General features: G+C 44.2%; 1 pseudogene; it reads left to right on the forward strand.

Annotated features, from left to right (window-relative positions):
- On the forward strand, nt 1-23,368 carry LOC107303774 (annotated as a pseudogene).
- The last annotated feature ends 2,200 nt before the right edge of the window (nt 23,369-25,568 follow it).

A 25,568-nucleotide genomic window follows, 5' to 3' on the forward strand; every position in this document is an offset into this window, starting at 1 on the left:
TCTAGCACTATCTGGCATTTTGGCTGATGGCAAATGGTCCATCCCCTCTCACATCCCGAGCGGCGGCGTGCGGCGTCGCCGTCCTCCACCGCGCGCGCGCGCGCGCGAGCGACTGGCTCGGCGGCGGCGTGCAGTGCCCACGTCCCGCGCCGCGTTCATCGGGTCAGCCCCCAGCTCGTCGTCCCACTTCTGCCGCTCGGCGCGTTCCCCCATGGGCGCGGCCCAGAGCCGATGCGCGGGCGGCGGCGCACGAGCGGCCTAATGGCGATGCGCAGGCGGCGGCAATCGGGCGGCTGCACAAGAAGGAGCTGGTGGGGCTTCTCCAGCTGCACCTACCGCGGCAAGTTCTACTTCTCCCAGGTGCTGGGCGGCCCACAAGTTCGAGCGCAGCGCTGCCACGCCCACGCGTATGGCGAGCTGGGCGGGAGGCTCGCCGGGACCTCACCGTTCCGTAACCGTAAGTGGTCGACCTATGATTAATTTGCTCGTCGCCGGCTAGTTGCATGCCTGAATGTGTACATTCTTACTATTGTTATCACTTCTGGAATTCCTACGATGAACAATGGATGAATTAATCCCCGCTTGGTCTCTTTTCATTGCTGATTATAGTTTGCCCATTCATTGATGAAAACCAAGTTCACACTGGGTGTACATGTCTTTTCATCACGAACTAACATCGTTAATAGATCAGGGGCAAACCGAAACTTCGATTAAAAAAGCGTGGGCAACAGCACAAACGCTAAAAAACATGGCTAAAATCACAATTTTTTTTGAGGTAAAAAAATCACAATTGCAACTCAAAGTAGGGGCAAGAACACAATTGCCCCTTTAATAAATTAAGAGATAGGAAACTTGATGTACTAAAAATACATAGGAAATTTGGGGCCCGTTCGCATTTCTTGCTACGCTTGGGTCTTCTCAATGAACACAGTGGTCCCGAGAATTTCTTGACAAACTCGCTCGGAGAAGGAGCACCATGGCCCAGAGCTGGCAGCATCAATGTTGAGTACTCGATCGGCTTGCCGCTCCGGCTAACAGCGGGAACTGCGAGAGTGGGCTGCAAAGCAAAAGGGTTAATGTCACATGATAACTAGAGACGCCCAAATAGTAAATTGGTAGGTTTAATACTTACCTCGGAGTCGGAGTACTCATAATCGGAGTTGATCGGATTGCCAAGCCTACCGCCGCCGAGAAAAGATGCTGATGTAACTCTTCCCACCAGTCGATGTAGAGGTCCAACACCGTGTTTCCAAAGGAAAAGGATGTTATCATCCAAATGGGATAACTTCGGCTATCTTGCTAATTATGTGAAATTCCAAGGCTGAAGTCACGTGGCCCCTCATTTCGATCTTGCCAAGAAAGAACAAATCGACCGGTAACTGACCGCATCCGAGTGCTGGGTGGTAGAACTCGTAAGACGGACTGGTCGATCGTCCAGCATGAAAACTCACTGGCAACAGACATGGGGTGAGGGCAAAAGCAAGGTTCTCCGACGAGCACTTATCTGTCAATACTTCTTCCAGCCTGAGTGTGCTTGGGGCTTCGTATTCTCGAGAATCCGGGTAAGCAAACCAGGTCTGTGCATTGGGCTCAGGTCCTAAGTAGCAGAGCTTGAAGATGTGTGCTAGTTGGACAGCTGACATCCGGTGACCCAGGAAGGATGACGCCACCTCTCCGTATGACATGCACCTCCGGGTTACGGCTGGCTCCGACTCTAGGTATGATAAGGAAGGGAAGCTATGCTAGTTGAAGGCTGATAGCTCTACGACCTTGGAGAGGTATAGTCGCAACCACAGCTGGAAGAACCACCATGGTCCGGCTATATGGCCAACTGGTTGGCTGACAGAAAGCTTTGAAGATACTTGAGTGCAGCATGTGGTAGACCGCTCCAAGCAGATACTAGCCTAGAGGCATGGGATTTCCATCGGCCAAGCGTTCTGCTATGTTCTCCAAGTTGGTTGTGGGACCTAAAGTTTGTCCGCATAATACAAATCTCTCCAGCCAGAGGTTGAGGAAAGCGCTGTGCTCTCCGTGATCGACTGTCCCAGAGTCTTTGAAATGTGAGGCAATATACCCTGACCAACCTCCCACGTTTTTGGTCTGCAGCCGATGCTGATAGGTTTCTCTTAGGTTGTTAACGCCAGAGTTTGGCAAATAGTCATTATGGATTGAAACACGGTTGAGGACCGAATCGGATAAGAAGGCTCGAATCGGCTGGAGGCAGGGAACTGGATGCGGTGCGATTGCAGCCGATAGAGTCTGAATCGGATAGGGATAAGAGTCCGATTGGCCTAGAGCTTGGATATAGGTTCGGTATTTAATCATAAGTCCGAGGTTCGGTATTTAATCGTAAGTCCGTGTAGTTTAATTAGGTTTTATTTCGAAGTTCGTTTAGGATTTTGGTATTTAATTAGAGTCTGGACAATGTAAAGTTAGTTAGTAATGAATTTTTATCCGGATAGGTTAGTTATTTCCCGGGGCTATAAATATGAGTGCCCGGGGTCTTTGTAAATCATCTCCAGATCAATCTAATTTGGCGCATCGCCTCAAATCTTCGACTTGCTTGAGCTTTCGGTGCGAGGTTTGTCAGCTTTGCAATTGTTAACGCCGGATTTTGGCAAATAGTCGTTATTGAATGAAACACGGTTAAAGACCGAATCGGATAAGAAGGCTCGAATCGGCTGAGGACAGGAAGCTGGACGCAAAGGGATTGCAGCCGATGGAGTCCAAATCGGACAAGGATGGGAGTCCGATTGGGCTCGAAGCTTGGAGATAGGTTCGGTGTTTAACTGTGAGTCCGTGTAAATTAATTAGGATTTATCTCAAAGTATGTTTAGGATTCTGTTATTTAAATAGACTCCAGACAATGTAAAGTTAGTTAATAGCGGATTCTTATCCGATTATGTTAGTTATTTCCCGAGTCTATAAATATAAGTGCCCGGGGTTCTTGTAAAAGATCTCCATATCAATCTAACTTGGCGCATCGCCTCAAATCTTCGACTTGCTTGAGCTTTTGGCGCGGGGTTTGTCAGCTTCGCAATGTAAGTTCTCGCCTGTCAAAACCCGTCGATCAACTAGAAAGGGACTGTCTCGGTTGAGTCCGATCCCTGCCTAGTTGATCGGCGGGCTGAGTTCTACTATTACTTTAATCTGTTTTAGCTTGAGGTAGTGGTAGTTCTCGATCAAGTCATCGTAAGTTTTTCTATTCAATTTGTTCGCACGAGTCCGGTTGACCTAATTCTGTCTCGGTTCGGTCCGATCAATTAGGTTTGCTGGGTTTGTGTTATCAGATTGGACTGGGGGCTTACGAGGGCTTATTGCTGGAGTTCTAGCTGACATTATCTCGAGTAATCTATTGATTGATTTGTTAGCCTCATAGATCTTCATATTCTTGTGGTCATATCGTATTAGACTGCATACTGTCTCGGTTAGGTCTGATCTATGTATGTTTGGTGCAATCTGTCCATAGAAATATGTCTGATCGGCTGAGATTAACAAGCTAGTTAGTGGATTACGCTGCTTTGCTCTCTCGTTATTTGCATGCTATAATATTTATCTGATGACATGCGTGGCTATGAGATCTGTACTGTCTCGATTAAGTTCGATCTCCTAGGTCTGGATTGGGCACGTATGTTATTGGTGTTTATTGTTCTATGCCAGTAATTAGTGTAGCATTCCAGTTCGTGTATGATTACATGTTTAGTCCTGTGTCGGCTGATAATTTCATGTGCGATAAATATTGAAGCGGTCCGATCGGCCGGTTAATCTTAAGACTGTCTCAGTTAAGTCTGATCTTTTAAGATTAACCTGCTGGTTGTCTGATTCAGTCGTCTGATTCAGTCTTTATCTTACTGGCAGTTATATCTTGTCTGATTTTAGGGTTAATTGTTTTCCATGTTATATCTTGTCAGTTACAGGATCAAACTGACTGGCATGCCCAATATTTCTAAGAATTAGGTCTTGCACTGGAATGGTCTAAGATTGATTCCTAGGCCTACGTGTGTGACCGTTGATTGCTATTTTTAGTGTCAACAGCAATGTAAGTTCTAAGTTCGTCAAAACTCGTCAATCAACTAGAACAGGACTGTCTCGGTTAAGTTCGATCTCCTGTCTGGTTGATCGGCGGGTTGAGTTCTATTATTGCTTTAATCTGTTTAGCTTGAGGTAGTAGTAGTTCTCGATCAAGGCCTCACAAGTCCTTCCATTTGATCCGTTAGCATGATTTTGGTGGACCTGATTCTGTCTCAGTTTAGTCCGATCAATCTGGTTTACCGAGTTCATGTCATCAGATTAGATTGATGGCTTGCGGGGGGCTTATCGCTGGAGTTCTAGCCAGCATTAGCCATCTTAAGTAATCCGCTGGTTGGCTTGTTAGTCTCGTGGATCTTCATGTTTCTGTTGTTATATCGTGCTAGATTGCATACTGTCTCGGTTAGGTCTGATCTATGTATGTTTCGTATGATCTGTCTATAGAAGCCTGTCTGATCGGTCGAGCCTGATGAATCGGTCGGTGAATTACGCTGGTTTGCCGTCTGGTTATTTACATATTATAATTTTTAGCTGATATCATGTATGATTATGCCTAGTTCTGTATTGTCTCAATTAGGTTCGATCTTCTAGGTCTGGCATGAGTATTCATGTAGTTGGTTATTATTGTTTTATGTTAAATAATTAGCATAGCATTCCGGTTTACACTTAATTCCATGTTTAGTCTCGTATCGGCTGATTGCTTTATGTACGAAAAGTACTGAAGTGGTCTGCTCAGCTGATTAATCTCAAGACTGTCTCGGTTAGGTCCGATCTTCTGAGATTAATCGGTTGGATGGCCTGTTTAGTGTTTATCCTGCTTCTAATTCAGCCAATTGGGCATATTTATAGCTTTTATCATAAAATTCCTGTAAAGCCATCGTCTAGTCTGTCTGCTAGGGTCCTGGGACGGTATCGGCTACCTGGCCGATAGCGATTTCAGGTTAACTGTTTTCCATGTTATATTTTGTCAGTTACAGGATCAAACTGACTGGCACGCCCAGTATTTCTAAGAATTAGGTCCTGCACTGGAATGGTCTAAGATTGATTCTTAGGCCTACATGTGTGACCGTTGATTATTATTTTCAGCGTCAACACAGGTTTAATGGGTTTATGGGGCCATAATGTTTAAACCTGTCAGCATCACTATGTCCATAAGGGTGGGGTGAGAATTCCATTCCATGGCCGAATACAAAAGCATTTAGGGCATCAGACCAGAAATAGGAAGTAGTTGCCAGAAGTGGCTCATCCTTCTCCATCTCGGAGAGGCTAAGGCCTATACAGTGGCCGATGTCCAGTTCTTCCCATTGGGTACCATAACTTTTGAACATCCGGTTGTACTAGTTTCTCCAGCCGGTCAAGGGGGTGGGGAAAGATCTAAACAGCTATGTCCAATCGGAGGTGTTCAATTGGACATTCTTGAAGGGATCCGATTGGCTTCAGAATAGATGATTTTTGTGGGATCGGGATTTCCCATTGGTCCGAGAAAGTAAAACCTATAGTTTGGGCTAGGAATCGTGATCTGGTTTTTAAGTTGCTGGGAAAGAAAACAGTGCAGAAAGAGAAATCAACTGGCATGCCGATTAATGGCATGATATGGGGAAAATTTGCTAACAGTAAACCCTAGATTCAGAAAACAGGGTATTCAATGGCGGAAGGCGAAAATGAGGCCAGGGCGAAAACTTACCTCGGGGATCTCAAATGGGGTGTCCGGCGATGAACTTGTGGATGCCATTTGTCACACCCGGAGTTTCGTCCTAAGCCTAAAATCGTAAAAAGAAATCCGTAAATAACAATTGGCTTAATTAACTTAGGAAGAATCCCTCTAAAATATATAAATTGGCTTAATTGACTTCGAACTGTTTGACGTACCGTGGCAAGGGTAGGCGTGATGGAGTATGGACGAGCAATCGTGGTGTAACGAAAGCCTCTGCTGCTTCCGGATCTGCCAAGGCACAAGAGGGGACTACCCGACTTGGTGTAAAGGAGGGGGTGAAACCTGAAGTGTGGTACGATTAAATAGGGAGGGTTATGTGACGGGTCTTATCACGGTCTCCTTTCCGGTATACCATGGTGGTATGTCAGCGCACGTTCAAGTGTAGTGGAGTCGTGTCTTGTGGGTACAGTAGTACACCTCTGATCAGAGTATAAACTATTCGAATAGCCGTATCCACGGTTACGGGCGAGCTCCCAGCCTCACTGTGATTAGTGAACCTTTAATAACTTGAGTAATTGGTTTTTCACTCGGGACTACTGCAACGTGGTGTAACGTTGAGTAGTGGTTGTTTCTAAGAACGATGGTTATGTAATCAACATTGTCTTTTTGTGTACCCTGGCTGGTGCTGGACAGGGATTTAATACACAATTAAGTTCAGAAATTCGTGTGAGAAATTTCTGGACGTGACAAGTTGGTATCAAAGCCTCCTTTGACCGTAGGATCTGCCCAATGGAAACCCTAAGAGCCCTATGCTTTTCATGTTTGTGCATAGTTTGTGAAAGTTAGAGTTGCTTTGAAAATGGGTTAGTGCTTTTCAAAAGCGTGAGTCATTTGAAAAGACAAAACCCCTTTGGTTGAAAAGCGTGAGTAAATCGATTTAGGGGTAAAACTTTATTTACTTTATTTCTTTTATGATTTATTTATCTTGAAATAAAATTTTGCATCTATTGATTCCAAATCCTTGTGTTCTTTAGATGGCTGACCACCCCTTATATCATCGTGGAAACGGAATGGCTGGATTCGTGGTAGAGTTGGCAAGAGTCTCGTTCACGGCAGGATTCCCCTATGAGCCGGAGTACACCACGATCCACCCTCTTGAAGGCGAGTTTCCCCACCGAGTCAGATTGGAGCTACACGGAATCCCCGGTTTCCTCCCTAACTTGGAAGCAGAAGGAGCCGGAGGCTCGCATGAGCACGCCTGCCAGGAAGCCGCTTACAGTCTGATGACAACGCTCAGGGCCAGGCATGACCTGACGTTTCGGCATTCGGCTTTCCGGTATCACCCTGGTCGTGGACCCAATTCCATGGTCAGTAGGTTTCGGTCTGCCCGGAGTGAGCAAGACCCTACCTTCGGTAGGATGTGCACGGTGCTGCAGGGCCTCGACCAGATGCATCACGATCTCCACGAAGCGTCCAAGGCCTTGAACGACGCCAAGCTCACTCAGATCGTCCGCCTGCAAGATGAGATCGACCGATTGAAGAAGGAGAACGCCAGGCTCAAAGGACTCCCAGAGCCCGGTGGTGCAAGGCTTCGCACTACGGCAAGGAAGCGAACCCGTGGGCCGCCAAGAGTTCAATCTTACCCCGGTGCCCCGGATGAACCAAGACCACTGATGCAGATGGTGCCAACCTCTCCGACCCCAGTGCCCGAGGAAGGTGTCTCCCCTTTCAACGCGGCAAGGAACCGCAACAGGATCGTCGCAGTCTCTAGCAGCAGCGAGTCCGCTTCTGGTGAAGATGAAGATGGCCTCCTCAGCAACTCTAGGAGCCGCTCTAAAGACGAGGAAGAAGATCCGTCCCCGGTCGTCGATCGTCGCTCTCCTTCCGTGCCCTAGACGTCGCCTTTAGCTTCGTTTTTAGTCATTGTGTGCTAGTTTTGGTGTTAGGTTTGCTTCGCTTGGGGCTAGTGGTGAACCATAGCAGTAGTGGGGTTATGGTTGTACCACCAGGAGTTGTGTGGTTTTAAGTGTGTTTCTTAAGCAAGACAATTACAGTTCACTAATTAAATAAAGCCCCTGTTTGCTTAGCCGTTTCTTTTTCTTCTTTCTCTTTCTGTTCCTCCCACTCCTGCAGATGGTGAACACCCGCCACGGCAACCGCGACACCGACCAGTCCAACACCGGAGGACCGCCCCCACCGCCTCCACCAGAGAACCCGTCGCTTGCTCAGATTCTTGCTAGCCACACACAGATGCTTGCTTGGATGATGCAGCAGATGCAGCAGCAGCAACACCAACACCAACAAGTGCTACAGCAGCTCTTAAACCAGAATCAGAACAACCAGCAACAGCATGGACCACCCCCAGTTCAGTCCAAGTTGCCAGAGTTTCTCCGTGTCCGTCCCCCGACCTTCTCAAGCACTACCAACCCCATGGAGGCAAGTGATTGGCTCCATGCTATCGAGAAGAAGCTCAATCTACTGCAGTGCACCGACCAAGAGAAAGTCTCTTTCATCGCGCACCAACTGATGGGTCCCGCCTCTGCTTGGTGGGATAATTTCCTGGTTACCCGCACTGCTACCACGGAAGTAACTTGGGCGGAGTTCTGTCTTAACTTCCGCAAGGCCCATATCCCTGATGGGATAGTCACACAGAAGAAGCGTGAGTTCCGCGCTTTGCAGCAAGGTACCAAGACGGTGACAAAGTATCTTCATGAGTTTAATCGCCTAGCGCGATATGCCCCCGAGGATGTTCGCACTGATGCCAAAAGACAAGAAAAATTCCTCGGAGGTTTGGATGATGAGTTGAAGAAGCAGTTGCTTTCGGGTGACTATGCTGACTTTGAAAGACTAGTGGACAAGGCCATCCGTCAGGAGGACCAGCACCTCCAGATGGATAGGAAGAGGAAGGCCTCGCAGTTCAGGTCTAACCAGCCGCCTCCTCAGAAGCCCCGGTTCCACACCAGCCCCCACCCTCCGAATCAGCAGCACGGGCAATCGACCTTTATTGTCCGCCAACATCGTCCCTACAATCCCAACAACTTCTATAGTGGTGGCTCGTCCCAGCGTGTTCCACCTCAACGTGCTCTCCCTGCACCAGCTCCCCGGCAACAGAACGCTCCTCCACCAACAGCTCAACCTCCTCCAGCCAGGAAGGATGCAAGTGCAAAGCCTGGAGTGTGCTACAACTGTGGCGACCCAGGTCACTTTGCCGACAAGTGCCCGAAGCCGAAGCGCAGCGGGCAGAGGTTCATGCAGGCTCGTGTGAATCATGTCACCGCCGAAGAAGCACAGGCTGCGCCAGAAGTAATACTGGGTACGTTTCCTGTCAACTCCGTACCTGCTACAGTACTTTTTGATTCTGGTGCTACACACTATTTTATTTCAAGAAAGTTTGTGGGATTGCTTGGGTTAAGAAGGGAAAAGTTAAGAAACCCGATGCGGGTTAGTACTCTAGGGCATAGTATGTTTTCGGACCTTTATAGCCCTAATGTGCCCATAGAAATCCAAGGGACATCCTTTCTAGCCAATCTCATCCTTCTCGAATCTAAAGACCTAGATGTCATTGATTGTGCCAAGCATCAAGGAGTGATTGATTGTGCCAAGCGTACGGTCACCTTGACCAGTGAAGGTGGTGAAGTAGTGACATATCAGTCGCCGGAGTTAGTAACAGTCAGGACTTGTTTGAATCAGATGGAAGCCGAAGAGCAACCCTCGGAAACAGTCAAAGATCCGAAGAAGTTGGAAGACATACCAGTGGTTTGTGAGTATCCGGAGGTGTTTCCAGATGATCCCACAACAATGCCGCCAAAAAGAGAGATCGAGTTCCGTATCAATTTGGTATCAGGGACTGCACCGATCTATAAGAGATCCTACAGGATGGCCGCTAACGAGATGGCAGAAGTGAAGAAGCAAGTGGATGAACAGCTTCAGAAAGGTTACATCCGACCGAGTACCTCGCCTTGGGGTGCCCCGGTTATTTTTGTTGAGAAGAAGGACAAAACTAAGAGAATGTGTGTGGACTATCGTGCTTTGAACGATGTTACCATCAAGAATAAGTACCCTCTGCCAAGGATTGATGATCTATTTGATCAGTTGAAGGGAGCCAAAGTTTTCTCCAAGATCGATTTGAGATCAGGGTATCACCAGTTGAGAATTCGGGAAGAAGATACTCCCAAGACGGCATTCACTACTCGCTATGGCTTGTATGAATGTACAGTAATGTCGTTTGGACTTACTAATGCCCCGGCATTCTTCATGAATCTCATGAATAAGGTGTTCATGGAATACCGGGATAAGTTTGTGGTTGTCTTCATTGATGACATTCTTATCTACTCCAAGTCAGAAGAAGAGCACGAGCAACATTTGCGGATTGTGCTAGAGAAGCTAAGAGAACACCAGTTGTATGCTAAGTTCAACAGGTGTGATTTCTGGCTGCGTGAAGTGAAGTTCCTTGGCCATGTGATCAATGTGCAAGGTGTAGCAGTGGACCCTAGTAATGTGGAGTCAGTAATAAAGTGGACTCCGCCTAAGACGGTTTCCCAAATCAGGAGTTTCTTAGGACTTGCGGGCTATTACCGCCGGTTCATTAAAAATTTTTCAAAGATAGCCAAGCCAATGACATAGTTGTTGAAAAAGGAAGAGAAGTTCAAATGGTCAAAAGAGTGCGATAAGAGTTTTGAAGAGCTCAAGCAAAGGTTGGTTTCGGCACCCGTGTTGGTTTTGCCAGATCAAATGAAAGACTTCCAGGTTTACTGTGATGCATCCAGATCAGGACTTGGATGTGTGCTAATGCAAGAAGGAAAGGTGGTTGCTTACGCCTCTCGTTAGTTGAGACCACATGAGGGTAACTACCCGACTCATGATATGGAACTAGCAGCTGTAGTGCATGCCCTAAAAATTTGGCGACACTACTTAATTGGTAACAAGTGTGAAGTGTATACGGATCATAAGAGTTTAAAGTATATCTTTACACAACCGGATTTGAACCTCCGCCAGCGAAGATGGTTGGAATTGATCAAGGATTATGATTTAAGTATCCATTACCACCCAGGCAAAGCAAATGTAGTTGCAGATGCTTTGAGCCGGAAGAATTACTGCAATGCTACGGTATCAACGGAAGTTTGTGAGCAGTTACAACAGGAGTTTGAACGACTAAATTTGGGTTTAGTTGAAGAAGGTTTTGTGGCAGCCCTAGAAGCGCAACCCACTTTGGTGGATCAAGTTCGCCAATCCCAAGCAAATGATCCGGAGATAACCGAGCTAAAGAAAAATATGCGAGTCGGTAAAGCTCGGGATTTTTCAGAAGATGAACATGGGACAATCTGGATGGGAAACAGGTTGTGCGTACCAGATAACAAGGAGGTAAAGGAGTTGATACTCCAAGAAGCTCATCAAACCCAGTACTCTATTCACCCCGGGAGTACCAAGATGTATCAGGACCTCAAAGAAAAGTTTTGGTGGGTTAGTATGAAGAGAGAAATTGCAGAATATGTCGCCTTGTGTTATGTTTGTCAACGAGTCAAAGCAGAACACCAAAGGCCAGCAAGACTGTTGCAACCTCTCCAGATTCCAGAATGGAAATGGGAAGAAATCGGGATGGATTTCATCACTGGTTTACCAAGGACCGCTGCCGGTCATGACTCGATTTGGGTAATTGTTGATCGATTGACAAAGGTCGCTCATTTCATACCAGTTCACACTACCTACTCGGGGAAAAGATTAGCTGAGATTTACTTGGCTAGGATCATGTGTCTACATGGAGTACCGAAGAAGATCGTTTCTGACCGAGGAAGTCAGTTTACTTCAAAGTTTTGGCAGAAGCTGCAGGAAGAATTGGGAACCCGACTGAATTTCAGTACGGCTTATCATCCACAGACAGATGGTCAGACGGAAAGAGTGAATCAGATTCTTGAAGACATGCTCAGAGCTTGCGCTCTCGACTTTGGTGGAACTTGGGATAAGAATCTACTGTATGCAGAGTTCTCGTACAACAACAGTTATCAAGCCAGTTTGCAGATGGCACCTTTTGAAGCATTGTATGGGCGGAAGTGTCGTACACCCTTCTTCTGGGATCAAACAGGAGAACGTCAGGTTTTTGGGACTGAAGCTTTGAGTCAGGCGGAGGAAAAAGTCAGAATAATCCGTGAAGGGTTGAAAATAGCCCAAACCAGACAGAAGAGTTATGCAGACAATCGTCGAAGGGACTTAGCCTTCGAAGCAGGAGACTATGTGTACCTCCGCGTCACACCTTTGCGAGGAGTACAACGGTTTCAGACCAAAGGAAAGTTGGCACCACGTTTTGTGGGACCATTCCGAATAGTGGAACGCAGGGGAGAAGTTGCGTATCAGTTAGAGCTCCCTGCTAACATGGCCGGAATCCATGACGTGTTCCATGTGTCGCAGCTCAAGAAGTGCCTACGTGTGCCTGAAGAACAGACCAACTCCGAGCACATCGATCTACAGGAAGATCTAACGTATGTGGAGATACCAGCACGGATTCTAGAAACCAGTGAAAGGAATTCTCGGAACCGTGTGATCAAATTCTGCAGAGTTCAGTGGAGTCACCACTCAGAAGAAGAAGCGACACGGGAAAGGGAAGATGAGCTTAAGGCCGCCCATCCGCACCTCTTCGCCAGCGCCTCCGAATCTCAGGGTTGAGATTCCGTTTAAGGGGGGTAGGTTTGTCACTCCCGGAGTTTCGTCCTAAGCCTAAAATCGTAAAAAGAAATATCCGTAAATAACAATTGACTTAATTAACTCAGGAAGAATCCCTCTAAAAGGAATTAATTTAATTTAATCGAGGTTCGCAAATCGACTAACTGGATTTAAATTCAAATTGCAGAAGTATAAAATTCGGCCAAACAAATTAAGTTAAAACTCGGCAAAAGTGGGGTTTTCCTTTTTCCCTCCTTTTTCCTTTCTTTTTCCCTTCCTTCTCAAATTGGGCCAAAGTCCAATTTTCCTCCCTCCCTTTTTCTTTTTCCTTTTTCTTTTTCTTCCTCCCCGGGCCGGCCCAGCCGAGCCGGCCCACTCCCCCTCGGCCGGCCCAGCCGACCGGCCGCTCCCCCGCCCCGCGCGCGCCTCCGCTTGGGCCGCTGCCCCGGCCCAGTTCGCCGCGCCGCGCTCGCCCGCGAGTCCGCGCCGCCTCCCTCCTCCCTCGCGCCACTGACAGGTGGGGCCCACCTGTCAGTGACCGCCTCCCCGCTAGTGCCAGCGCCCGCGCCCGCGCCACGCCGCGCCGAGTCCGACTCTGCGCCGCCGCCGCAACCGCCGCCGCCGCTGCCGCCGGGACCGCGTCGCGCCCGACTCGGTCTCCAACCTCCGCCACGCCATAGCCGGCGCCGCCACCCTATAAATCCCGATCCGCTGCGCGCCGTCGCCCACTTTCCGCCTCCGCCCGAGTAACCGCCGCGCTGTCGTCGTTCGCTGCCGCCGGTTGATCTCGCCGCCAGCCGCCGGTCGTCGTCGTCCAGCTGCGTCACCGCCTCCACCTCGCTGTTGCCGACTTGCTGCCGCCTTCGTCGCCGCCAGGGAGCCTCCCCAGCGCCGCGCATCCCTTCGCCACCCGGTCGCCGCCACGTCCGGCCTCCTCGCCGTCGCCAACCGATCTCCGCCGCCACCGCCGATCTTCCGCTCCTACCCGCATCACCACCTCCGCCTCGATCTCGCCGACTCGTCCGCACGGTCGCCGCTGCCGGTGAGAGCCTCCTTCCTCCTCCCCTCTCTCTCTCCCTTCCCGGCCGACCGCCATCGAGCCGCACGCCGTCGCCGGACGCGTGCGGAGCACGTCCTCGCCGCCGCCCGCTGCTGTCGTCGTCGCCTTCGCGACGCCGTCGTCTAACCGCCGCTGCCTGCGCCCGTCCATGTCCGCGCTCGTCGCCTGGTCATCGTCATCGCGCCAGTCCGCTGTCGCTGCCTTGCTCGGTCCGTGATGGAGTATGGATGGGCAACCGTGGTGTAACGAAAGCCTCTGCTGCTTCCGGATCTGCCAAGGCACAAGAGGGGACTACCCGACTTGGTGTAAAGGAGGGGATGAAACCTGAAGTGTGGTACGATTAAATAGGGAGGGTTATGTGACGGGTCCTATCACGGTCTCCTTTCCGGTATACCATGGTGGTATGTCGGCGTACGTTCAAGTGTAGTGGAGTCGTGTCTTGTGGGTACAGTAGTACACCTCTGATCAGAGTATAAACTATTCGAATAGCCGTGCCCACGGTTACGGGCGAGCTTTGCCTGTGGACTGGAGCCGTACCCGCTGGAGCTAGTCTACCTTTTTTTCCGCTGCATTTCCGCTAGAATAAGTGTAATTTTCAGTTGTTTCTAAGAACGATGGTTATGTAATCAACATTGTCTTTTTGTGTACCCTGGCTGGTCCTGGACAGGGATTTAATACACAATTAAGTTCAGAAATTCGTGTGAGGAATTTCTGGACGTGACACCATTGCTGCTGGGGTGGAGGCTTGATTCAACGGGGTTGATCAACGCTTCTCCGCGGTGCGACAACGAGGTATCTGGCGACCTCGCGCGGGAAGTATGGGCTCGGGGAATGGAATGGATGTGGTGAAGGCAGGGGTATGGATTGCAAGAGCTCGAGGAAGGAGAGGAACGCAGTAGTGAGAAATGGCTAAGTCCAGAAAGGGTGAAAGCTTATAACGCAAGCAACCGGGAAGTGACCGTTAGCACAGTGCGCCAAAACAGGGGAGTCGTTACACTGTACCATTGCGACAGTAAGAGCCGATGGCGGAAATCGGTTACAAGAGAGGAAATTTCGGAACAATGAATTATTCCAAAATTGGGGGCATGTGTTAACGCCAGATTTTGGCAAATCGTCGTTATGAATTGAAACACAGCTAAAGACCGAGTCGGGCAAGAAAGGGGGAATCGGTTGGAGGCGAGAGACTAGATGCAGAGTGGTTGCAGCCGATAGAGTCTGAATCGGACGGGAATTGGAGTCCGATTGGGCCCAAGGCTTAGAGATAGATTCGGTGTTAGTTGTGAGTCCGTGTAAATTAATTAGACTCTATCTTAGAGTTTGGCTAGGATTTTTATATTTAGTTAGAGTCCGAACCTGGCAGGGTAGATAGTAACGGATTATTATCCGGTTAGGTTAGTTAATACCCAGGGCTATAAATATAAGTGCCCGGGGTACTTGTAAAATATCTCCAGATCAATCTAACTTGGCGCATCGTCTCAAACCTTCGACTTGCTTGAGCTCTCGGCGCGGGGTTTGTCAGCTTCGCAATGTGAGTTCCTGCTCGTCAAAACTCGTCGATCAACAAGAAAAGGACTGTCTCGGTTAAGTCCGATCTCCTGCCTAGTTAATCGGCGGGCTGAGTTCTATTATTGCTTTAATCTGTTTTAGCTTGAAGTAGTATTAGTTCTCGATCAAGTCCTCATGAGTTCTTCTGTTCAATTTGGTAAACGTGGTTTCTAGTTAGCCTGATTCTGTCTCGGTTCAGTCCGATCAATTTGGCTTGTCGGGTTCACGTTACTAGATTGGATCGAAGGCTCGTAAGGGCTTATCGCTGGAGTTTTAGGCAGCATTACCCTAAGTAATCTGTTGATTGGCTCATTAAGCTCGTCGATCTTCATATTTCTATGATTATATCGTACTAGATTGCATACTGTATCGGTTAGGTCTGATCTATGTATACTTGGTATGGTATACTCATAGAAGTTTGTCCGATCGGCTCGGTTTAGTAACTTGGTGGACATATTACGTTGGTATGTTAGCTTATTATTCACATGTTATAATAATTAATTGATCTTGTGTGTAATTATGCCTAGATCTGTACTGTCTTGATTAGGTTCGATCTTCTAAATCTGGTATGGGAATGCATGCCATTAATTATTATTGTTTTATGCTGGTAATTAGTATAGCATTCTAGTATATGTTTAATTCCGTACTTAGTCTCGTATAGTTTGTCAACTTTACGTGCTATAAGTACTGACATGGTCCGATCGTCAGATTAATGTTAAGACCGTCTCGGGTGAGTCCAATCTTTTAAGATTAATTAGCTAGTTGGTCTATTTAGTATTTATCCTGCCTTTGACCTAGCCGATTAGGCACATTTATGATTATCCTGAAATTCCTGTAAAGCCGATCGTATAGTCTATCGGCTAGGGTCCTGGGACGGTATCGGCTATCCGTCCGATAGCGATTTCAGGGTTAACTATTTTCTATGCTATATATTGTCAGTTACAGGATCAAACTGACTGGCATGCCTAGTATTTCTAAGAATTAGGTTCTGCACTGGAGTGCACTGGAGTGGTCTAAGATTGATTCCTAGGCCTACGTGTGTGACTGTTGATTGTCATTTTCAGTGTCGACAGGGCCCCTCCTTCCCATCCTATTCGCCCGAAGCAAGCCTCGGCACTTTGTTGGTATTCGAGTATCATGCCTCCGCGACATGTTCGACCAAGATGCCTTGGTATTCGAGAAAGACACTTAGATACAACTAGCACCCCCTCGGCAATCTGGTCCAAGACGAAGTACGAAGGCTTGATCATCACAACTCCAAGGAATATTCTCGTCAAGATGACTGTAGACCAGCACCCAAGTGCACTCGAGTACGGAAGACAGCTGGCAGGGTGGTCCCCAAGAAGCTAAATATTTTAGCCTTGTACCCTGCAGCTCTATTAGTAACTACCCACGGGTATTTAGGTACTTATACAAGGGGTCCTCCGGGGCTATAAAAGTCTGTAGCCCTATACTATAAAACAGAGGTTAATGATATGAATAGAATCGAGGCATTTCGAGCATCTTCTACTTAAACTTCTTGTGTGTACATGCGACTAACTTTTCTACAGTTGCATTTTTATGTTCGTGATGCAAGGTCACAACAGCATTCTAGTCATATTATGAGAAGATGCCTTTGTCAATAGATTGCGAAATGAGAATTAAGTAAACTTATGATTACTCCCTCTATCCCAAAATATAGCTACTTTTAGAATAATGCTAACTGCTAAGTCAAACATTTTAAACTTTGGACTATTAATAACAAAAAATAAAAAAGATCGATTAAATAAGAATGATTTTACTAGACTTATCATTAAACAAACTATTGTGATGTAACTTTTTATTTAAAATAACTTATTTATCTGAATATTATTGGTCAAAGTAACATCTTGTAGACCGCATCAAGATCCAAAAATAGTTTATATTTTGGGACGAGGGAATATCTGATAATTTGTACGCGTTCATCATTTGTCGATATACTGAGGTGAGGAATCTGTATTATGCATGTCTTGCTGAGGATTGTTGTGCCTGTAAGGGAACAGACATTTCCTTCATCACTATATAGAGCAGAACCTGTATTTATACTTGTATTATACACAATCAAATATCGAAAGATATTATGCCAAACAGTGTATACTTTTACTGTGTTTCTTTTTTCCTTTTGCTTTCATCTGTTACAGCTTGTATTTGTCATTTTACCATGTTATCAAGTCATAGTAGGTTATTCGACTCCTTTTATTTTAACATTTGTTTGAATTATAGACCTTAGAGAAACTGGTTTGATTTTTTCCTAGGGGCATGATTGCTAGGGCCATAACATATGGAAAAGGAACTACAGGCCCATGCTATATGTGTCTTCTGAATATAGAGCCTTGGATGTTGGATTTCTTGCCTTGCCAGTTTCTTTGCAGGAAATCCCTTTGTTCAAGAGCACATCAGCAGCATTGACTATCTGTGTTGCATGGATACACGATACATGCACGGTGATACGGATATAACGATACGGGAATTCTTAAAATCATCAAAACGTCGATACGGCTAGTACATACATATTTATGTTTTTTAAAATCTAAAATAAATGGGACTATAGAAGAGGAAAATAGTAAGATTATGGATTACCTTGCTAAAGGAACACCCTTTGAACTTTGGCTCTTGAAACCATTCAACACAATTAGTACCTTGTAGCGTAAAACTGTAAACATAAAATATAATCTATCTGCGGTGGTGCGGCTATGTTAGCTTAGATGCTTTGGGATAGGATTGAACAATATAGTGAGACATTTTTCTTAATAAATATTAACTGTTAGTTTAAGATGTCTATTTGCAGATTATGCCTATCAGTTTAAATTAAAACTTTTATAGAATTTGCTTGGGTTTTTTTTACCAACTCCATTTTTTTTCTTGACAAGTCATGCGACACTTTACTTGCAAATTCTGCTACCGCACTTGTGGTTCCTGCAATTGGAATACTTTTCTTTGCTCTATGGGGTATTGGGGGTTCTTGCCTTTATTGAGGGTCATTAGAAACCGTTTTGATGTATTGTTCTGTTACATGCATGACCTTAGTTTTTCTTTTTATATTTTGACTTGCTAAAAATATCATAACCTTTTAAAATGTACCTCACAACATTGTGGCAACTGGGAAAAAAAGCCCCACATATTTAATTTCTACCTTGTACCTTCAACCATTACTTCTATGGACATCGGACAGGAGCAACACTTATCTGCAGGTATAGTAGCCATAGCAGAGTATAATTGGGGAAATGACAATCCTATCTTATTGATATTGCATCCTCTAAGCGCCATCTGGTTCTTAGTTTCTTTTGTTATTTGTCTTTGTTCTGCAACATTCTGCAGGGCTTTGGATCCAGTTATATTGCATTCAGCAGCAAGCCAGGCTGTTAAAACATGCCTTGTAACTTTTCTGAGATCATTGTCAACTGTCCTGACCATTGCCTATATTTCTGACGAGGTGCACACTATACATTTTCAATGAATAAAAATTGATCGACCCTTTCGAGTTATAGCTTATTGTTCTAATTATGCAAGTTACTTTTGGGTAGTTCAACATACCTAGTTATTTCAGGTCATCATGTTTGCTTACTGATACAGTAAAAACAAAGCACTTCCTGGAGCTGAAACTCAGGCTATTGGCATTCTCAACCTCATGTGAAAGGGGAAAATTTTAGATTTTGCTAATGACTAGAAACTAGATATCAGGATTATGCAAGTTACGTCATGAAATGGGTACAATTATTGATGACTTGATGGTATCATATTTGTTTGACAAATTGACTATGGTTTGTATATATCTGAGGAAATAGTTTTATGTCATGGGCTTTACTTACATCTGGTGCATTTGTACTTGGAAATATAACTAGCCATGTGTTATCCTACTGCCATGCCTAACTCTTCTTAGTCTATGTTTCATACCTCAATTCCAAAACCATAAAAAACATTTCCCTCATCTATCAAAACCAGACACTCCCCCCTAGGACTAGTTTAGAGCTTTTTTGCTGATTTGGACTATTCGGCTAGTCGACTGGCACATCATTGATGTCTACAGGTGAGCTAACAGCCATGCCAACTTTTCTCACCTTTCCTACTCTCCGTCTCCCTCCCGAAATGGCCTTTAATCAGCTTTGGGCTTGGAGTATCTGACTGTGATAGTTTAGGGATATAAAATAGACTTTCAACTTTGTTACATTTTTTGCTGATACTTCCTTGTTTTATGTTGTTCAGTTGGTTTCATTTGTATTTAGATTTTTTCTCAGCATTTACAGAAGTCTCTAGTGGACATACACAATCCCAATGATTCAAGAAATGTAAGACTATATTTCTTATATCATAGAAATGCATGATTCAGTTAAAAAAGGTGATTATCTTGGTTCATTCTGCTGAATTTTATATCTGCGTCTACTTCTGTAATAAGGCCTGTTCAGGACAATAGGGAGACTACAGAATCCTTTTATCTGTTCTTGCTTGCTCTGGACATTCCAGCACTTCTCTATATAGATGAGATGTATACTGTTGTGTTCTGCTGTAAAAATATATTTTCATTCTGGCTACAAGACATGCTTCAGATTTCATAGGGATTGACCAAAAAAAAAAAGAATGTGAGCTTGCTGGGGCATGATTTTCTCCAGTTTATTTCAGATGTTTGATGGTTACAAAATGTTTTAACTTTAGGTTGATCTAAAATTTCTTCTTGTTACATCATTTTTTGTTAGATACATAAACTGGTTTTGTTAGTTAATATTAGACAGAAGAACCAGCACTGAAAATTAATATTTATTCTATTTATTCCAAATTTTTTATTCTCCTTGTACTTATTCTCCATTCTTTTCATGTTCTTGCATCACTAATACAAGTTTCTTCATACAGATGGGATTTGACTTCACACTGAAAGCTCTTTACATTGGTATTTGGTTTGCTGCTATATCTTTCTTCATGGAGTTGCTGGATTTCAATACCCAGAAGTGAATTACTACCAGAGGTTTAGGGGCAGTATTGCTTAGTCTTGCTGGTCATGAGGTATTAGTACAAAACCCTCTGTTTATAGGATTATTTTTCTGTTATAGCACTAAAAGGTATCATAAATCTTTTGCAGATTTTTACAAACTTCCTCTTAAGTGTTATGACCAATGCTTACACGTTCGTTCAAAGTGAATGCACGGATTAATACAAAGGTAGATGGTGTTGAAGTATCTGGTACTGTTGAGGCTAGTATTTTGCATGCTTTGGTTACATTTTCATTGTTTAACTGCCACAAATGCTTTATGCTATTTGGTTTGCTCCATCCTATGGGCTACATCATAAGCAACATTTAGCATGGCATTTTTTTCACCATAATTTGGAATTTTATTTGTATGTATGTTATCCCTGATATGATTTTGTTGAATCATCAATTTAACCTGATACTTGCATAAACTATTTTATATTTTCAGCATGTCGGCTGGTTGTCTACAACAATCTTAGAGGTGATGACAGAGAAGCTATATACATTCCCGACCATAAGTTCACAGTTTCTATTTTGAGAAACAACACTACGAGGACCCATTGGTATATTAAGGACCTACCTTGCTCCGAGCCACATGGATGCTGCAAAAATTGGTGGCAGCACAACATTAAATCATTGATTCACATTTATATGTCTGAAAACCCTTTTTTCCCAGAGTATTCAAACCTTCTTATCCTTTCTTTCTGTGTTTCATTGTAAGTAATCGTTGCGGACATGAGAAAACTATTGGCAAACAATCCACACATTAAACAACAGAGCCTGCATAGGAGAGTAGTTTTTGAGAAAATTGATCCAAAAGTCCAAGCTCTTACGGTAAATTCCAATTTCTTACATTGAATAATTCCCTCTTTTGATCTGAATACTTGTGTGGCGTTATTCCTTACCAATGGTCAGTATGGCATGTTTTGGTTAGCTAGAATATTCATGATCTGCCTATCCCTAGGCCGCTTTTTATATGGTTTACTCTGCAATTTCTTGTTGGCATTTCCTGACTAAGGCGGTCTAATCTGTTCGAAATTGCCGCACACTACCTTTATGTGGTGTTGAACTTGATTCTTGTTTCCCGCCAGTAGCTGGTATGCCATAAGATGATAATAGTAATCTTTGGGACAGCTGCCAACTAGTAGGAACTAGGGATATCAATGGATTGAACTCAAGGGATCCAGGTAGGTTTGGCTCGAGTCCAGTACATTAATGCTCAAGCTAGCTAGCTAGCCTGTTTGTGGTTTGAGCTTGAAGATCAGTTGGAGCTTGACTCAATAACAATGCAAATGTGTAGAGAGGTATGTTTTGACTACACTTGAATATACACATGTACAAGTAAGATACAGGTTGAATAAACTTGAGTTTAAATCATCAATATTTCTTTTTGCCCAAATGTGAAGCATAGACTTCAGCTTGCCCTAAAAGGCAGTTTGAGCCACCCTTGCATGTAGCTTGGTGAACCAGAGCCATTTTTAGTCAACCTCACTAAGAGCTAACCAATGCCCTGTGATAATGGGCTGGTTTTTGTTTTGTTTGAAATCTCTCCAAATTCTTTTCAACAACTATTTACTTTTGAAAGCAATCTAGAATGTAGAAGGAACCATTTTACAGCACTAAAATTTCGGCACAAAAAACATGTTTTTGTACCTATTGATTTTCCTTTTAAGTTTCATGCCCTTATACCAATTTGTCTCTGATCCTGAGCTCCTAATCGTCTAACTTCATATAATTTTGTTGTGTTTTCCTGTAGATTTACATATCATATTTTGTGAAGACATCTCATTTTGAGGAATACCTCAACGTCCAGGTAATGTGTCTGTATGTAGTATCTACATACCGGCTTATACAAACACATTTTTGTTCTGTGCTGAAATTATATGCTCTGTCGAGAATACTACTATCCCAAAATGTAGCTACTACCATGTGGTGTCCAATCGTGTGCTAGATAGCTATATTTTTAATATAACTGTGTAAGCTAGGTAGGACCAGTTTTATAGGAATTATTATTGATTATTTGACACTTTAGTGTGACTTTGTCAGAACTGACAGTTACCAATGTAATGGAGCATAGTCTCAATTGTCGTTCTGTTTGCATGGTTGCCATCTGACAACAATAAATGAAATGGTATAAAGAGTGTGGCCACACTAATTGGATTAAATGGCATATCTTCAATTCTTCATATCTTAATGTTTGATCCTTCAGCCTGGAATTATAGATAGACATACGAGGCATGAACTCCATACATGTCATTGATGATTACTACAATGGGCAAATGAACCTCTTATTTACTCGCTGTCGACCTGATACATCTTTCTTTACTGAGATTTTTCCTTCCACCTTTATGGAAAGCCCTACAAGAGTTATCATTTCTTTGTAAATGAAATTTTATTTAGGAAGGTGTTTTTTGCATGCAATATTCCAGTAGGATGTTTACGCATATTCTAAAACAATTGATGGCACTGTTCTGTGGTGCTGCAAAACAATTGATTGTGTCTGTTGTTCAATATTACAACAGGATGCTGTTATATTGGTCCTTCTTAGAATAGTTGGTAATCATAGAGCAAAGGTTTTCTACCCAGATTCGAACAGTTCAGAAATCTTATGGCAATATATGCAGACACCGACAGCATTCCTTTGGGAGTCTATAGTCGTGTACGTGGCCATCCACATTTGATTGATACCTCTGCAAGGATCAGCGATGACAAGTGTAAACCCCACATAAAGTCAAGACAGCCTCTTCTGCAGATGCTAAGTTAACTTCACCTGATAATGCTAGTTTAAGCAACTCGGAGAAGCAGGATCGCGTGAAGAATAGCAAGAACGATCAGGTGACAGCGCCATCGCCATCTTCTCCATGGTCAAAAAATATGTGGATCATGTTGCATCAACTAGAAGGGGATGGATCTGTGTGTGGCTAATTCAAAGAAATTAAGAAGCGAGGCTTTGTCTTAAAAGATAACATTGTTCTGGGTTTAGCTCTTGAGGGCTCCAAGAGGACATTGCCAATTGATGATGGAATGAACCCTCCCCATCTCTCTTTCTGAAACTGAGAAGGATAAGGATGGTCATGAGAGAGCTGACCAGAGGAATCTTGACAGCTAATCCAAGTTTAAATAGATTCTTTAAGAAGATTTGTCACCTGAGCCTACTTTTTTTTCTTGCGCTTGAGCAAATGCAATCGGTAATATATTTATTTATGTTAAGAGGCATTGATCATCGCTGATACTATTCAGGAGACGAACCTCCTCAAATGTACCTCAACGTTGCAATGAGGCCTGTAAATCACAAAGGGCTCGCCGTTTAACATATTGTACATATGCTGCAGCCTCTGTAGCACTCTTAGATAAAGCTGATCGATCACCTCTGTGTGTGTTGGCTCTCGCATGTGCATTCTGTGATTCGACCACGTTATCATGGTCCCTGACTGGAAGCAGTTTTAGGTCTGTTCTGGATGATGATAACAGTGTCAAAATGCTTATAGATGATCTGCAAATCGTTGCCTGATGTCCATATATGGACCAGCGATGGGTTATCAAATAATCTCCCCTCCATGGCATGGCTGAGTTGTCGGGTTGCAGTGGACAATTATCGTGCCTTCCTGGGTCCCAACCAGTGACCACAGTAGTCTCGCCATGAAGCCATCTCAGCTGCTCAGATTGGGTTGCCTGGAAGCTGTGGTTCCTTCGTCCCATAAAATAAAAAAAAATCATTTTTTGCTTACAAATCTAAACAAAATCATCTAAATTTATATCAATGAGTTATTTATTTTAAGACGAAGGAAGGCTGTCACCTCTCATTCAGCCGACCTGAGTGATGAACAAAAACATAAGACATGTAGAGCCGGGCCAGCCGACAGGAGCATCGATGTGTAACTTGTGTCAACTTGGCGTGTCCACCAGGAGGAGGATCAGCCGACCAGATATGCATCTATATCTTAGCTTTTACTTATACTGGTAGACTAAAATTTAATTTTTTAATTTTAAATTTAGTTTTTTTCAATTTTAGTTCTTAGATCGCTATAAACACACATGACAATTTCATTCATAAATTATTTTTTTATTTATAAATATATCGTTTGTTTTTTTTAAAGCCAAAAGATGATGGTCGCTCCAACACGGGCGGCAGACATGACCGCTGGTACGTAGTCAAGTGTGGAGAAGATTCATAATTGCAGACCGGAAAGGGAAGGAAAAAGGTACGGTGATGATTAGGAAAGGTGACATGTCAATGCACACACACACCTGCACCCACGTACTCCTACATATATATAGCCAAGATCACCGGGTTCTTTGCAGGAAATCATAGCGAGGCCGATCGAGTTGCCGCCATATGCATGGCCACTCTTTCATAGTGCTGTTTCTTCCGGCCCCGGGTCTCCACTGTTCTAGGTCTCTGCCTCGCTGTGTTTTTCTCCAATGTGAGATCGGATAGGTAAAAGTCCAGCTAGGATCAGCTGAAGTTACAAAAGCAACCGCAAGTTAGGACTGCACGAAAGTTAGCCCGTCCATTCTGAGAATCAACGGTCTAGATCTTGTGCTACAGTATTTTTGCTATAGTTATTTGGCCATGTCAGAGAGGTAGGTAGGGTGTATTAAAGTAATAAAACTATCGATTTGTGGATCTAGGATATAAGAGCATCCCAGCACATATTCCATCCCATTCTCCATTTTACAGATAGAATATATGAGGGAAAAATATGACTACCCCATCCTCTGAAAATAGAGGATCATCCATATTGGAAAGAGATACGTCCTCTCTTCTCAATCAATATCTCAACATCCAATCTCAAGAGTAGAGAGCAATAACAATATGAGTAGGTTGTTGTAATATGTATGTTATATTGAAGTGATAACTAATATGAAGAAAATATTTATTTTAGATGATCATCCAAATAACAATATGGATGATCAAATTCAGATGAGCTTGTGTGAATGCTCTAAATCAGCTTATTTTGAGACAAGATATTTCTGAACTCAGGAATCAATGTATTTTGGGGCAGAGGGGGTAAGTTCTAAGGTGCTAGAATTTTGTAAGCCCCCACAACATTAAACCATATAATCCCTTCTCCAGCAAATACAAAAGAATCTATGTTTTTTTTGAGAGATTAACAATGAAAAGAAAATATTGAAATGATCTGTTGAATGAGAGTGAATAAGGGGTAGAAGGATAGCTAGGGAGTAAAATGGAAAGAAATCTAAATAAGAAGGGATTGATGAGATAACTAGTATTTAAAATCCCTTATATTTTATGGACAGATATGAAAAGCCAAAATGATAAAGATCATTTGCGCGCTGTGAAGGTATGAGCATTCAATAAACAATTTAGCACGCATTCAACGTCCAAGCCATCTAACGGTTAGCAAGGCATGCGTCGTGCTTAACAGCTAAGAGCAAGTCTAATAAGGTCTAGTCAGTAGGCTAAATAGTTGTCCACATCATAAAATCCTAGTTGAGGGAAAAGAAAATAGGAGAGGGAACCGAACGGGCGGTGTATGAGACGCTAGGCGAAATCATAGCGTAGGAGGACATATCGCCTGTTTCTAGCCTGATGTGGGCGACTCAACAGTCGCCCGTTCCCAGCCCGATGTAAGCACTGAATAGTTATATATTTAATGTTGCTATTCACTTAGCAAATCTAATAG

The sequence above is a fragment of the Oryza brachyantha genome, chromosome 3 (genome assembly GCF_000231095.2).
Source record: "Oryza brachyantha chromosome 3, ObraRS2, whole genome shotgun sequence".
In the NCBI taxonomy this organism is placed as follows: domain Eukaryota; kingdom Viridiplantae; phylum Streptophyta; class Magnoliopsida; order Poales; family Poaceae; genus Oryza; species Oryza brachyantha.